This window comes from Coptis chinensis, chromosome 2, assembly GCF_015680905.1.
Source record: "Coptis chinensis isolate HL-2020 chromosome 2, ASM1568090v1, whole genome shotgun sequence".
Classification (NCBI taxonomy): Eukaryota; Viridiplantae; Streptophyta; class Magnoliopsida; order Ranunculales; family Ranunculaceae; genus Coptis; species Coptis chinensis.
This window is the reverse complement of record NC_141457.1, coordinates 81,597,330-81,613,261: the sequence shown is the minus strand read 5'-3', so window position 1 is coordinate 81,613,261 and position 15,932 is coordinate 81,597,330. Positions and strand designations below refer to the sequence as shown.

The following is a 15,932-nucleotide window of genomic DNA, read 5'->3' as shown; positions in this document are numbered from 1 at the left end:
ATGTTAATATTGAACTTTTGATAAATTAGGCATAGAGATATTTGGTAATGTGGGCCAAGTGTAAGCCTCACCGGACCCAAATGACTCAATAGTTTGGCAACATTTTCTGGGCTCATGGCTGTGCAACTAACAGTAGAAATTTGAAATGAGCCAAGGCACTTCTATATCCATTGTGACGCTAGATAAAATAAAATAAAATAAACAATATACCAGAAAGAAAAACCAAACAAAGGGAAATTTATTTGAAGGGATAAAAACTTTGTGGAATCTCGTTTCAATTATTTTAAAAAGAATGAAAATATTACATCGTTAAATCTCCATTACATCTGTCACAAATATGGATAGATTGATTCCCATGATACTGCCAGGTGGACATAGGCTGCTAACCCGTCAATTCGTCTAGTTGGGCTGCAGGCATATCAAAGATTTTCTCAAGTTAGACACGGGAAAAATGGAAATCGAATAATGTATAAATTAAGTTAAAACATGCAATTACTATATCTACTAATCTACATAGAGAGGAGATCAATGGATCTCCAATCAAAATATTTTAAGTTCTGGTCCGTAGCAAACATCGTGGCTGCCTTCAGAATCTCATGGTGTTATAATACAATGGCAGGCAAGGATGCTGCAAAAGCCAGAATATGCACCCTGACGCTGGGCGAAGGGAACCAAATGTAGGAAACTCTCTTGTTGGGACGGGACGTGGGTTTTTTTCTCCTTTGAAGTTTATTAATAAGGCTGTTTCTGGTCACTTTTTTGGGAATACGCACAATTAAATAGGTGGCGGAACCAGTAAATTGTCACTGCAATGTGCAATGTACCTTGGGCTATTTGGCATCCTCGGACGAACCCAATACTCAATGACCAAAACTAATTACTATTCCTCATGGGATGGATTTTTCCGATTGTTTTTTTTTTGTCTTCAAACCATGAATCGATGATAACGTGAAAATTGTGTAAATATCAACAACACCAATTTCTTTGCATAAAAAATGATATCTGACACTTGAATTATGATTTGGAAAATGAATCCTGATCATAAGTGATGCTTACCTTGAGTGTCCTTGGCATCGCACTCTTCATCACACTTGATTTCACAAGCAGTATGACCCTTTCCACTTGTTTTGCATTCACCATAGCAAGAATTGTAACATGTCTTGTACCTTTCCTCACTGGCGTTTACCTCACCCAAATGCACCATAGCAGCAAGGACAACAATGCAAATCACAAACAAAGCAAGAGTCTTCTTGGCCATCTCTGAAAATATTCACTTTTCAACAAGGTAGAGATTGTAGTGGTGGTATATTAATACGGGAAACTACGCCTATTTCTAGGCAGCAATTTCTTGGACAAATATTATTTTTAGGTAGTGAAGTCTATAAAAGTTGAAAGTTTTGATAAAAATAGAATCAGGTTCTATAACCTCAAATGGACTTGGTCCTAGGTCCTCTGGTTTCTCAGGTTATCCCTGCCTATAGTTTTATTGTCTTTTTTTTTTCTTTTGGTGGTCCAAATAGAACTTAAATATTCTACGTCTAGGTTGAGAACTTGCAAATATTTCAGTTGAACACAACGCATACAGAACCAATCACCATGGAATCAGAGATGTGCATGCGCGTTTATTTTTAACACAATTCCCATTAAGAATAACAAATGAGAAAAAACAAATAATCACTTACATTGCAGTCATAATATATGCACAGATAGAAAATACGCCAACTAATATTTTTCGGTTTCCAGGATTGGTAGTTGGTACTGAGTCCGCGGATTAAGCTTTAGAAAGATTTTCCCTTCAAAACTGACTTAAAATCTGATATTAAGGCCAGCATAAACAAAGAATTTAGTTACCATGATTCAGAGAGTTTAGGTTCACAAAGAATGATGATATACAGATTACCATTTTTAGATGGAAACTTCTCAATCAGAAATCCTATAATGCTCATAATCAAAGAGCGGATTCAGTTCTTTTACAATTCAAGGCAGAGGCCGCGCGCGTTCCCCTCTACAACAAATTATGACGTAGACTATCCCACTTGGAGATATCTTAGGCGAGCACCCCTCCTAAGTGCAATGGAGGCCATGGACCTTCTTGATCGCCCATCGACCCCGTCCAGGTAAGTATGCTTGAATGTATTCTTTAGTTTGATTTTCTACAATCGTCTCATATGACATGTATGCTTATTCGATGTGGAACTAAAACCACGATTGGCATGTTGTCTGCTGAAGACGTGCACAACTGCACCCTATAAAACATTAGATACGTACTAGCCGTTTACCATGGGGAACCTGATTCAAGACCCTAACTTTGCCCAGATCTCTTATCTAACCGAGATACTAGTGTATGCATGTGTGAATGTAGAAGTAACTCCAGAGCTGATCCTGAGTTAGCACTAATAAGTAATAATGCAAGCCAAGTAAATAAAATGAGGCCTCCCCCCTGGTTTGTGAAACTTGATAAAAATTAGCTGACTTTGACCAAAACTAAAATGAAACTTACACTGTGTACTTTAGATCACTCCCTTTCAACAGTTTTTTGTACTTTTCAAAGGTGTTATATATAAGAGGCTAGTTCAGTTTCTAAGCTTATACACACCGTTGTAATCTAGTTTGAATGCCTGTTTGAAACAAGAAGTTCAAACTTCAAACCTTTGGAAGTTCATCAACAATACAATTGCATTTTTGGTTGGTTTTGAACACCTTGCAGTTCCAATTTTGCTTGAATATGTGGGATTACTCTACATTTTAGAGCACTCCCATACTCGCAGTGCAAGTTACTTTGCTCGGTGAATGAATGGAACACACTTTGTTTTTTCCATTTTTTTTTAAAAACGGCCCATCCCACTGCAAGGCGACTTTCTGGGTAGCAGGTAGGAATTTTGGAAGGTAAAACTGTAGAGAGGATAATGGACAAGCCAGTACATTCATATTGTTGACTGCATGCTTTTTTCTGGCTGAGATGAGGGACATCATTCATTGCTGCACGCATAGTGCAAGGCTGTAAGCCATATTATGTGCTGCAATTTTGTACGCAGAACTGCTCTGGGGTCTTCAGGAAATTTGACTCAAACTCACAATTGGCACACTTGGTTCGTTCAAATGGATCTACCTAGAAATGCCTCAAAAAGAGTTGAAAACTTGATCGGTAGTTATCAATTCATTTCATTCTAGAGAAGGTCATTCACTGGAATCCCTGTAGTTTAGATTTGACCTTCATGTAACTGTTTTTAGGGGCTTAGAAAAATATCCCTGTAGTCAATGTATTGGGGAGGAGACAGTTAAAGCCCTAGTTTTCTCTGTGCCACAAAAACCTAAAAACAACTCACCTTTATAGAAGACGCTGTAATGGGTTGGTTATACATGTTAACTACAATGTTTTAAACTTGATTTGGTCAGGGTTCACCGAGCCCAAACAGTAGTGCAACGCAAAATAACACCTACATTGAGGGAATGCAACTTCTCCGCAGACAAAGTGGCCAAATATGCAGCAGACTTACAAACAAATGATCAACTAGTTTTTTATGTAAAACCACGATGGATTACCCCACATGGGAGGTTCCACAACAAGTTTACTTTAGATTTGTCTAAACATCCTAGTAGTGCTACTGTTATAGTGGACTATAGGATACACATGTACCTTCTCCTCTCTTCTGTTTTTACTCTCATCGATCAATACAATATTTGCTTACTTAGAAAAAAAAAATGGTTTTCGTTCTAATTGTGAGTATGTTCTTGTTAAATGAGTACCAGTTGAGAGGGACGTGTCTTCAGGTCTTCATCACTAAGTATGTTCTTGTTAAATGAGTACCAGTTGAGAGTGACGTGTCTTCAGGTCTTCATCACTACATCTCCCCCAACAATCTTTAGTGAAGAACTACCAGCATAGACCCATATGGTAATGCCCACCCGAAAAAGGATGGTGAAGCAGGCTAATCAGACTTGAGCTCTCTGGTTGGGAATGGAGGGACATATGTTGCTTGTAGTTCAATGGTTAGGCCTGAACTACTCCTTATGTAGCTATTTCCCTATGACAATGGTACGATACCCAGAGTTTGCTACCCACCATTCCCCTACCAAGAAGAGGGGAAGCTCTTTTATGTTATGGAGGATAACTAGTAGTGGTGGGGTTAGGGGGTCAGGTCAGCATCCCATATCAGCTGTTCATCACGATCATAAGACACTCTTGAGTTAATGTCAGCTCCGTATAGCATCTGAGTTCTTCCTCTTTTGGATTGTAGGAACTTTCCCCCCTTTCCTTTCTGCTCTCTCCATTAATTTCAGTCCACTGTTCCTCGTTCCCCCATAGTCAGATATATTTTTGCCTCATTACTGGGAGCCATCTTTTCATAGAAGCTCGATAAGCCATAAGTATTCATGCCAAAAGTCGTAACCCTCCGATGTCGGTTTGAACTCCAGGATCTTTAGTCCTTTCTAGTGTTAATTCTCCATCTTAGAAACAAGTTGGTAAAAGGCTCTTGGAGTGACGGGCGATTTGTAATTTTGAAACTCGGGCTTCACTTGGAATGACAAAGCATGGTCAGGAAACATTAACAATGCCCAAAGGCTATTAATTTATGGCTAAATCTATGGTGCGCGAGATGTATGGTGCGCCATTACATCTCGGCCACTCATACCAAGGGGTGCGTGTGTATTTAATGGCAAAAGTACTGATCCAAAGGCCTATATTACCTGCGCACTATACGACCTGCGCACTGAAGACATGCTCTTAATTTATACTTAATACCTTGTGACTAAAGCTACAATCCAATCATTAAACAGAAGGAAAATGACAATTTAACTTCAAAAAAGAGCTTACTGTAAATCAAAGACCCGAAGTTCAGAACCAATTGCTACTACAACTGATTTCTCAACGGGGTGAATTGCAATTAGAGCTGGTGCCACTTCTTTATTGCTTTCTCCTTCTTCCATCATCATACTTTCCTCCTCCATTTTTTTTCTCTCTCTTTAGGGTTTTTGTTTTCTGTGTTTTATGTTAGGGTTTAAGAGAAGTTTAACTCGGGAGCACCTGATCTTTAACTCTGGCCTTCTTGAGCCATGGGCTTCACACACCGTGACCTACCTTGGGCTCTTCTACAAATTTGAACTCCGGATTCCATAATAGGTTCTAGAGTTTGATTCGACTTGTGTTATGTATAGGTTCAAGTTCGACCACAAATTAGAGACAACGAAACTATGGGTGTGTTTGTTATGATGGAAACACTATGGAAAGAAAAGGAAAATAAAAGTGGTCCACCTTAGCTCGCGAGCTTCTCGAGTTTTAAAATATTCTCAAACTTGACTTATATTATTAAACGTACGAGTTTGAGTTGAGCCGAGTACAAGTTGATGACAAGCCCTAGTTGTGTAACGAGAAAGTTTCAACTTTCAGGTACAGTACAAATATACAAGATGCAACTGTACCCTTTCTTAACTACCTCTCAACTCTTAAGATGATATACTACTACTCATGAAGACATGTTTCTTGCAATTTCGACATGGAGATAATGAATACACTAAGTTTTGTTGTCTTAGTCTTTTAGACTGTTGCTTATACTCACAAGTCAAAACAAAAAAATTCAGTGAAGGTCCGGCACATTTCAGTTAAATGAGAGTTTTGAGTTCATTTGGTTACTACAAGTTTTAGTCCAAATTAATTGATAATATTGTACCCAACAGTTCTGGCATTTCAATAGTGTACAAGTACATACATTGATACTTTTGGCAATTGAATCTTAATTTCTTACAAAATAGGAACAAGTGCGAGTGAAAACCAGTGAGACTGTTTCAGACGCGGCGTTTAGTCCCATATTGACAAAGCCCATAGTCTATATTGAAAAAAAAGTAGGTTAAAAAGAGGGAAAAAATGAAGTTAAAAATCACACAATTTAGAAGAATTGATGATGAACGAGCTTAACTATTCTTTTCGCCTTTTACTAAAGAATACCGTGTGTTCGCTGCACAAACCAGCATATGCCAATTTTTGGAGGTCCTTCTCTTGCAGAGGAGGTCCTATAAGCTCTATTTAAACTCTTTGAGGAAGGGTGAAACTAAATGCCTATGGATTTCTTTATTTTTATCTTCACTGAAAATGCTTACAAAGCATTTATCTTTGCTCACATAGTAATTCATTTCCGTAGGCATGCTTCGCATATATTTTTCGTGTGAGACCCTACAAATGACCGAGATGACTTATTTCTTCACTTTGAACTAACAAGGTCTACTCTTTCCTAATACTCATTGTAGATTCGGCCCCACATCAATAATCATGGTGTACTCTTTCCTAATACTGTGGTTAATGTTTTATTTTTGGCCAAATTTACACATTTTAAACCATAAGAGCATGTCCCATTATTTCAACTAAATGAAGCAATTCTTACAATCTAGTAGTTACTAGTCACTTTTCTCTTTGGAATTGATGTATCTCCAGACTTTTGTGATCAGGTAATAGACCGTGGGGACACTGTTTCTTCGGATCCAGCCTTTGTCGTTCCTCAACGTCAGGCAGGAAAGCAAAATAGCAACAATTTGCGTCAGTATATCGGTATGGCTTAACTTGGTCCATCATCATTTAATTTATTGCAGAATTTTGTATCACCATGTGGAGCGTAGTAGTATACTGAATAGCGATGCTTACAAGTGCTTAATATCAAAGAGCACTCTTAATCTTTCTGTTTGTAAATCAAGAGTATTCACAAGTTATAAGTAAAAATCGGGTTTTGTTCAAAAAGTTAACAATAGAACACTGAGTATTATTACAGAGTTACAGGTTTATCCGATCCATTCACTAATTCTCCATTTCTATGGGACAAGTAGATACAACTATACTAAACACAACAATATCTCTGCTCTTTCCCTTGACAAAGAAATACTTCCTCAATAGCCCTTCCCTAAGGAATCCAGCCTTCTCTAACACCCTTTGTGATGCCTTATTTTCTGCAAAAACCAACCCTTCAATCCTATCCAGATATGGCATGTCTTTCAATACACAAGACATAACCATCTTGGTAGCCTGTTGCAATGCCTAGACCCCCAGTATTTAGAACTCAATACATAACCAATCTCTCCTCTCCGTTGATCTTTATCCATACCTGGCATGACGAAGATAGACCCAATAGACCGGTTATCAACACAAATTGCTCTATACCAAGGGTATAAACTAATGACCTCCTTCAAGAAGTTCACTGCTTCTTCCTTAGAGGTGTAAGTGTTCCATCTACAATATTTTGTGACCTCATTGTTTCTAGCCCAATCCATGAAGTCATCAACGTCCGAAAGCTCAAATGGTCGGAGTGTTATTTCCGCTTGAATCTTTGTACATTCCATTACCTCCCTCCCCATGGAGGAATCAATTAATTAATGGTATCTACTCTCAAAGTCTTTGTAAGACTTGAGTACTTGACTGAGGCTATGCATGAATGGCCTTTATATAAGGAACCAAAGGCAACATTGTTAAAATGATTATGATGACAATATGTCATGGTCTAAAATTAGATGGTTGGAGCAGCGTATGTTGTGCACCATAGTTCAAAATATCAGGATATGGGTATTTATCGATAGTTAATTTCTCGATATGTATCGTGGATATATCTCCCTCTTTGGAAATATTTGACATTGTTTCATATGCAAATATCGTAAATATATTCAAAATATCAACAAATATCGTAGATATTGTGAATATTTCTTGATATATCATGATACATTATTTATATTTATTTAAAATATAATAGTAAATATTAAATAAAACTGTTACATACACAAAATATCACTAAATATCACCAAATATTGCCAAATATTACAAATATCGTCGAAATATCACCGATATTTACAGTTATATATATCTCTAAATATATCGTGGTATTTATATATATTTTTTTGAAATCTCAATAAATATCAATAAATATCACAATATATCGTGATATTTTGTACTATAGTATGCACTACCATTGTTCTGGGCTATCAGTGGTGGTCAAGTTCAATATGGACTAGGTGGCAACATATAGTTCAAGCGGATATGTCATTTTCTTTGAGAGCCGACTCCATACTGATCTAAATCTTATGAGCAATGGTTTTGCACCACACGCAATGTGCCAACCTTGTTGACTGACTTTGGTTATTTTAATCCAAATTCGACCATAGTTTTGGTTTCTAGCAATGTGCCAACCTCGTTGACTAACTTGTACCTGTCTCACCTACTCACCTCACAACCAATGGGGACGTTGTACACAGTCTATTTCCAAACCTCCTTCAAGACCGGCTTAAGCTATGATAATGTTGGCTTACTTCCCCGCAAAAGGTTAGATTCCATGGAATTAAAGTTAAGTTCTATTGTTAATGGGGAAAGGGACGTAAATGTTTAAACTTGATTTGGTAGGGGTGCGCCGAGCCCAAGCAGTACTGCAACGCATGGGCGACACACGAGATCCCCAATAGCAAGCTATTGTGTGGAATCTCCCCCAATCAAAAATTAATTTAATATCGTGTGAGGCATTGCCTCACATATCAGATATTAAACTGATAAGAACAGATACTACACTTGATCTTAGCCAAAAGGCCGAGAAAGGTATGATTTGTAATGCTGCTCGACTCTCATTATATAGCCTACGTCTCCCATATTCTTTTTCCAATGAAGGATGTGGGACTAAAAATGTTATCTCTTCATATAACATTTGTCTACTCTGGAGGATATATGTATGGGCATGTAGTTGCAACAGTCTAGTCTCAAAAAGAGGGGCAGTGAGTCTGGACAAATCACAGAGTCTCTTAGTTTTTGTAGTCAAATTTTTCACTATTGGTTGTGTACATACCACACCTCTAAATTTCGGAAAGACCATAGATGGTAGTCATGCCCCTAGTCCTTCCCTTCGAGAATTCGATACTTCCTCAGCATACTCTCTTTACTGATCGATCTCACATTATACACATCCGTTATAGCTTCAATGCTCTCTGAATTTTCCATCTCTTGAAAAGTTTAGGAGACAACCAATAATCACAGTAAGTAATAACGTGATAGATTACTATTATTCAGAACTCTTAGTTTGCTAGCTAGTTGTATTGATCTCCTCTCATATTCTAGGAGATATACTTGTAAATTTGTAACAACTTTACTTATATATGAAATGTGAACACTCTCAACAATTCGTGAGAGTCAAAACTCAGTCTCCTAGCCTTCTTATTATTTACATGGTATCAAGAGCCTAAAACATCCTAATTTTTTTTTCCAACAATAATGACTTCACCAACACCAACAGATACTCTCTCAACTATTAACTCCGAGACTCACTTTGATGATTCTTTTTTTATACATAATTCTGATAACCCAACTGCTATTCTTGTTTCACCGCCTTCAACTGGTGATAACTATTCTTCATGGCTGCGAGCTATCACTATGGCCCTTCGTGCCAAAAACAAATTAGGGTTTGTTGATGATACCATCAAACAACCTCTTCCAACATCTCCAAAGGACCTGCATATCAATGGGAACGCTGCAACAAAATAGGGTTTGTTGATGATACAATCTTTCTTTTCTTTAAATGACATTATTCATCAGAGAAGTTATGTTGGGACTCCCCAACAAAATAGTGTTGTAGAACGAAAACACCGTCATATTTTAGAAGTAGCTCGGGCATTACGCTTTCAAGCAGCTCACTTACCTTTAACTTTTTGGGGTGACTGTGTTGTCACAGCAGTTTACCTTATAAATAAAATGCCTACCCCTCTTCTATCGGGTAAATCCCCATATGAAATCTTACTTACATCACCACCGATTTATAGTAATTTACGTGTTTTTGGCAACTTATGGTATGCCCATAATGCTAATATTAAGCACAAATTTGATCAACGTGCTAAACCTGGTATTTTTGCTGGTTATCTTTATGCACAAAAAGGGTACCAAGTTTATGATCTTACAACTCAAACTGTATACACTTCTCGTGGTGTTATTTTTTATGAAGGCATTTTTCCTTTTAAAGATTTGTCTAAACTCTAGTCTACTTCTTCTTATGTTACACCATTTTTAGCTGATTTCGATACTAGTGAATCCATTATGAATGAACATAGCATCTTACCTTCCAGTCATCCATCTTCTCAGGTTGACCACATTCACAGCCCATGTGCAAACTCTAACCCAATTGTTTCTCTGACTACTCCAGGTTCCATATCTCATTCCGCCCATCCTCTACAGGTTAGACCCGACACTCATGTTGTTGAACCCGTTTCTTCCAATATTGATTCACTTCCTGCCACTCAATCAACAGATGCACCAATCCTTTCTAAGCCTCAGAGAAACCATCACCCACCTCCAAAGCCTCTCATTGAAGGCTATGTTTGGCCTAAAGCTTCTACTATTACTCATGGATGTTCCACTTCTACATCACCTTCTGTGTTGTCAGGTACACCCTACCCTCTCCATCATTATTTTACATATTCTAATTTCTCTCCAGGACATAGATGTTTTCTTTCTACCATTACTTCTATAGAGGTGCCTCGGACATTTTCCGAGGCAGTAAAAGTGCCCTATTAGCGGGAAACTATGGAGAAATAAATTATGGCACTTGAACAGAACCATACATGGAGTCTTGTATCTCTTCCTTCTCACAAGAAACCTATTAAGTGCAAATGGGTGTTCACAATCACGTACAAATCTGATGGCACTATCGAACGCTACAAAGCACGCTTAGTTGCTAAGGGTTTTACCCAAGTTGAAGGTCTAGACTACCCCGACACTTTTGCTCTGGTCGCCAAGCTTGTGACTATTCGTACTCTTATTTCTCTTGCTGCTATCAAAGGGTGCTCTCTCCACCAAATGGATGTTAATAATGCTTTTTTACAAGGTGATTTAAATGAAGAGATTTATATGACTCCTCCTTCAGGATTTGCTCGACAGGGGGAGAGGCGAGTCTGACATCTTCATAAGTCTATTTATGGTTTAAAACAAGTCTCGCGTCAGTGGTTTGCTAAACATTCTTCTACTCTTTTGAGTGCTGGCTTCTCTCAGTCTAAAGCAGATTACTCTTTATTCATTATAAGTGAAGGTACTTCTATGACAATTGTCTTGATATATGTTGATGATATTATTGTTTCAGGCAACAATGATATGGCTATTATGCGTGCCAAGCAATTTTTAGCATCCAAATTTTCTATTAAATACCTTGGCAAGCTTAAATAATACTTATTGGGGATTGAAGTGACTCACTCTAAAAGAGACACTTTTTTATCATAACAGAAATATGTTCTTGATATTCTACATGATACTGGTCTTATTGGTGGTCATATCTCTCCTCTTCCTATGGAACAACATCTTTGTTTATCTCCTGATGATGGTACTTTGTTAACAGACCCTACCTCTTATCGGCGTTTGGCAGGTCGCCTTATCTATCTCACAGTGACAAGACCATATATTAACTATGCAATTCATGTCTTATGCCAATTTATGCATTCTCCACGAAGTGCTCACTTAGATGTTGCTCATCGTTTGGTTCATTATTTGAAGGGTTCCATTGGCAAAGGCATTTTTTTCTCATCTTCTAGCACATTGGATGTGCGTCGGTTTTGTGATTCCGACTGGGCTGGTTGTCCTCAAACGTGTCACTCGACGACTGGCTATTGTATTTTCTTGGGATCTAATTTGATCTCTTGGAAAACAAATAAACAAAACATTGTTTCAAGGTCTTCTGCTGAAGCTGAGTATAGGGTCATGGCTACTTTAGCTTCTGAATTACAATGGATGCGTTTTTTATTTCAAGATTTTGGTATTATGAATAAGTCTCCCTATCTCTTCTATTGTGACAATCAAGCTACTTTACATATTGCTAATAATCCAGTTTTTCATGAACGGACTAAGCATATAGAGATTGATTGTCATTTTGTTCGTGAGAAGATCATGTCCAAGCTTTTGTTTCCACAATTTGTTTCTTCATCTTCTCAATTGACTGATGTCTTCACTAAAGCATTGGGAAAATAAGCTTTTCAAAATTTGATTTCCAAGCTGGGCGTTCTTCACATTCACACTCCACCTTGAGAGGAGTAATAACGTGATAGATTCCTATTATTCAGAACTCTTAGTTTGCTAACTAGTTGTATTGATCTCCTCCCATATTCTAGGAGATATACTTGTAAATCTGTAACAACCTTGCTTATATATAAAACGTGAACACTCTCAACAATTCGTGAGAGTCAAAACTCAGTCTCCTAGCCTTCTTATCTATATATCTCTACTAGTAGTATCTCCTATAACTAACATGGACTCTTAAATTCATGCCATCCGGGTATTTTTCTTACGCATAATACCCCCCAATGAATAATTAAATGAAGCGTTTAAATACTATTAAGAATGACTATTTGGTCTTTTTACACCCATGTAAATTTGTAGTACCCATATTGTCCTTCAATTAAAGTGTTGCTTAACACTGTTTAGTAGGGGTAATCAGTCCTTCCATGTGGTAGTTAATTAAAAAACCAAATCCACGCCATTTTGAATTATACGCTCACACAATAAATGCCCACTTCATATTAATTACATGTTTTAATTACCATAAATACACAGAGTCCTTTCTCATTCCATCTCCCTCTCAATCTCTTTCCGTCTCCCCCTTTCTTTTGCCAAAAGTAAAAGATAACAAAATGAAAAAAAATCATATTTTCTCCTACTCTTGAAGTTTAATTTGTCCAAGGGTTTTGATTTTAATTCAACATCAAAGAAAAGGTTAGTTTGATGCTCAATTCGATCCTTGAAAGGTTTTGAGTTTTGAAAGGTTTCATTGTTGGGGTTTGGTTTTTTCATGTTTTCGTCAGTGGGTTTTGTTGAATTCCTTGAAAATTCAATACCTAATTTTAATCTATTTGTCTCATTGAAACCCCCAAGCTTTCTGAAAATTTTATTTTTGACTTATTGTTTGATTTATTTCATTGCAAAATTATGTCAGTTCATTCTAGCCTAGAATTCCCTGATTTGGCTGAAATGTGAAACTTTTCAATTTGTTAGGAGTTCGTCACTTATTATTTATGTATTTTTTTTATGAAATATTTTGAAATTGAGGTTTGGATTGCTTTGATGAAACAGAAATGGCATGTCAAGAATTCAAGAGAATTGGGGTGTGGTTAGGTTAGCTGGAGCAACCTCATGTCAACATGAGTCAAGTGTTCAAACCTTTCGTTCTCGGTCTCGCCATTAAGACCTTAAGACCTTGGACATGGTTGGGATTCAATAATTAAAACATTAGCCCAAAAGAGAAACTCAAAGGTTTGATTCTACTCGTTGGCCTCACTCTCAAAATGTTTACTGTCTAAGGTACAAAGTCCTAGCTTGATCTTCAGCCATGACATTTTTATTTATTATTTTGTTTATATATTTATTTCAATAACACACGTTGTTGACATCTATTTAGTTCTCCTATGTTGTGTTTTCGTGTCTTTTGTGATTATCTTTTTAGGATCCAAGTTTGTTAAGTTTTGATCAAAATACAAATGCAATGAGGCAATTATAGCGTTACATTATCTTATGCCTATATATTAAAATTGAAGTTTGACGTGAAGAACAAATGGCTAATAAGTAATAACCAAGCATTTTGGCCAAACATAGATGCTTTTATAGCCAACGGCTGGGATTCAATTTAAGGTGGTATAAATCAAGGGTCAGGAGGCGCTACAGTGCACAATTAGAAAATTAAAAATAGTTAATTAGCACTATTAGAATTACTATGAGAGTAAATGACTTTTAACGATTGGTGTCCTCTCTGTTGAACTTCTTCATTGAAAATTCAAAACAAATAAAACTCACAAAAACGCTTCGCTTGGTTTGCCACTCTTAGTTCTCAAATATATAAATAAAGCCTTACTTCTCCCCATTAAAACTGTGTGTCATACAACGATGGATTTCGCCAACCAATTTCTAATTTCTCGAACGTTCAAATTTATTCATTCCTCACTTTTAGTCTTCAGCGCGCACCTACGGTAGAGCTTATTTGATTTGATTCATTTGTTAGATGGATAACTCTTATATATTCAAGTATTGAACAGTAAGAGGTGTTGGAACAAGCAGCCATTTGGTTGATGGATGAAGCTAAGAAATTTGATATTCTATTTCAATTCAATCATGGAGTAAGCAAATTAGAGAACCTCGACACCGCCATTTCAATAGGGACATCATTTAATTTTTAGTATTCTAATTAATACCTCACTGATTTGATTTTTGTTCTTTCTCCTATCTTTGTTCTTTGGTTAGATTGCAAGTTTTGTAAACCATTTAATCAACTCTGGGTTCGTGGCATGTAGAGGGTGAATACTTTTTTTTCTGAAGCGATCAAACCAGTTGGGTAAGTCTCATATTTTCAGTTTGGCCCTTAATTAAGGAATACCAAAGTTCTGCAATTCTACAAAGCTTTTGGTAATTGGTATATAAGGATTTTGGATATTTGCAGTCATAGAAGTTGCACTCTTCACTTAGCATTCTCGTTTCACTTGCATGTTATAGTTCCATTAACTAGCAAACACCTTAAACATGATGGATGTTGATCAAGCTTAGAAAAGTAGTGTATTATATTGCTTTTGCAGGTATCAAATATTTAAAAGGTTGTTGCATAAGAAGGATGTTGCCATTGATTAGGATATCTTCATTGGTGAATGATGATAATAGATTCATAAAGTTGAGTTTTAGATACAACGTTCTATTGCTACCCACTAATCATTTACATATCTTTGCAAAATTATCCTCTCAACTAATAGTGGGAGAAGATTAGCTTTTCTAATAGTGGGATTAATTGTCAATTGCTAGAGGAGTGGTGTTGTTTTTGGGGTTGTTGATGCTGCTTTCTCTTTGCTGCAGGGGTCTCGACTCTCGACAACAGTACTAGAAATGATGGTGGTGACTGCTGAGGGTGGATTTGGAAGGGTGTTGCGACTAATGCAATAGCAAAACTACATAGCGGTTAGGTATATTTATGTTTTACATATTTCAAATTTGTTTAATGAGACAGTTAATTTTCTTAGTTTTTGTTGGCGAGACAAGAACTGAAATCTCTAATTGTTCTTCTTATAATTATGTTGTGGTTTCAATATTTTGGTTTGGTTTGTTTTCTTTTTGTGCTCCCACTACCAAACTCAAGTTTCCAAAGGAAGCCCCATCAGTTCTTGAGTTTTGCAGTCTTGATGTGGCAACTAAAAAACAGGATGGCCTTCTTATTGCTCAATCTTAACATGCTAAAGCCAATTGCAAGTGCAATTTTTCTTTCCATGGGTTGTCAAGACATCCCACCACCACCACCACCACACACACACACACACTCAACAACCACCACCAACAACAAGTTTTACCAGTTCCGACATGCCTGCCAAGTTCTTTGTAAATTAGATATAGCCTCGGAAAACCAAGACCCAACTGCTATGAGAACTTCATATAAGGTGTGGAAACAAGGGCAAACAGAAAAAGATCATTTAGAAGGGCTGAACCATATTGATTAACAAGTATTAATTTATTATTGGATTTGAATTCTTAGACAACTTCAACTCATCTATAACTCAGCTTCGGTACAAACTTAATGCACATAAGTTTTTACTAAAAGACCAGTTTTGTACTAAATGTAAACTCATCTATTTTTCCCCTCTTTTGATGGATCTGTAAATTTATGTATTGGTGTGCCTCACTATACGTTTGGTGTTATGCCTGATCAAGTGTGAAAGGACCTTAGTGATTTGTTGTATTGCTACAAGCTTGGTCACTAAGGTGCAGTGATTTGTTGTATTGTTATAAGGAGCAGTGGGCAACATTTTAGGATATAGTACTATTGTTTGAGTTTAAGGTGCATTAGGATTATATTAGGTTTGAAGCACGATATTTTTCGCATCCAAAATTTCTGCCAACTTTTATATCTATTTTCATCGTGAATGCTACACAAATTGCACATGAGTTCTAAGGTTGTAGTAGTTGGTTATACAATATT

General features: G+C 36.9%; 2 long non-coding RNA genes, 2 other non-coding genes and 1 pseudogene across 5 annotated transcripts; 2 read left to right on the top strand and 3 right to left on the bottom strand.

Annotated features, from left to right (window-relative positions):
* Positions 1–218: 218 nt before the first annotated feature.
* LOC147518244 (uncharacterized) lies at positions 219–5,138 on the bottom strand. 2 transcript variants are annotated; one of them, XR_015211740.1, is made up of 3 exons: positions 4,817–5,138; positions 1,057–1,813; positions 219–408 (listed from the first exon to the last, which is right to left on the bottom strand). It is a non-coding gene; the product is annotated as an uncharacterized LOC147518244 (long non-coding RNA). The 2 variants fall into 2 exon arrangements; XR_015211741.1 differs by having other exon boundaries at positions 1,057–1,260; positions 4,817–5,088.
* On the bottom strand, positions 1,984–2,125 carry LOC147518245 (U1 spliceosomal RNA; annotated as a pseudogene).
* Positions 5,139–5,895: 757 nt separating the features above from the next.
* On the top strand, positions 5,896–6,008 carry LOC147518243 (U5 spliceosomal RNA). The gene has a single exon (XR_015214707.1). It is a non-coding gene; the product is annotated as a U5 spliceosomal RNA (small nuclear RNA).
* Positions 6,009–8,368: 2,360 nt separating this feature from the next.
* Positions 8,369–8,564, bottom strand: LOC147518242 (U2 spliceosomal RNA). The gene has a single exon (XR_015214497.1). It is a non-coding gene; the product is annotated as a U2 spliceosomal RNA (small nuclear RNA).
* Positions 8,565–13,944: 5,380 nt separating this feature from the next.
* LOC147518241 (uncharacterized) lies at positions 13,945–15,050 on the top strand. Its single transcript, XR_015214024.1, has 2 exons — positions 13,945–14,309; positions 14,819–15,050. It is a non-coding gene; the product is annotated as an uncharacterized LOC147518241 (long non-coding RNA).
* Positions 15,051–15,932: the final 882 nt, after the last annotated feature.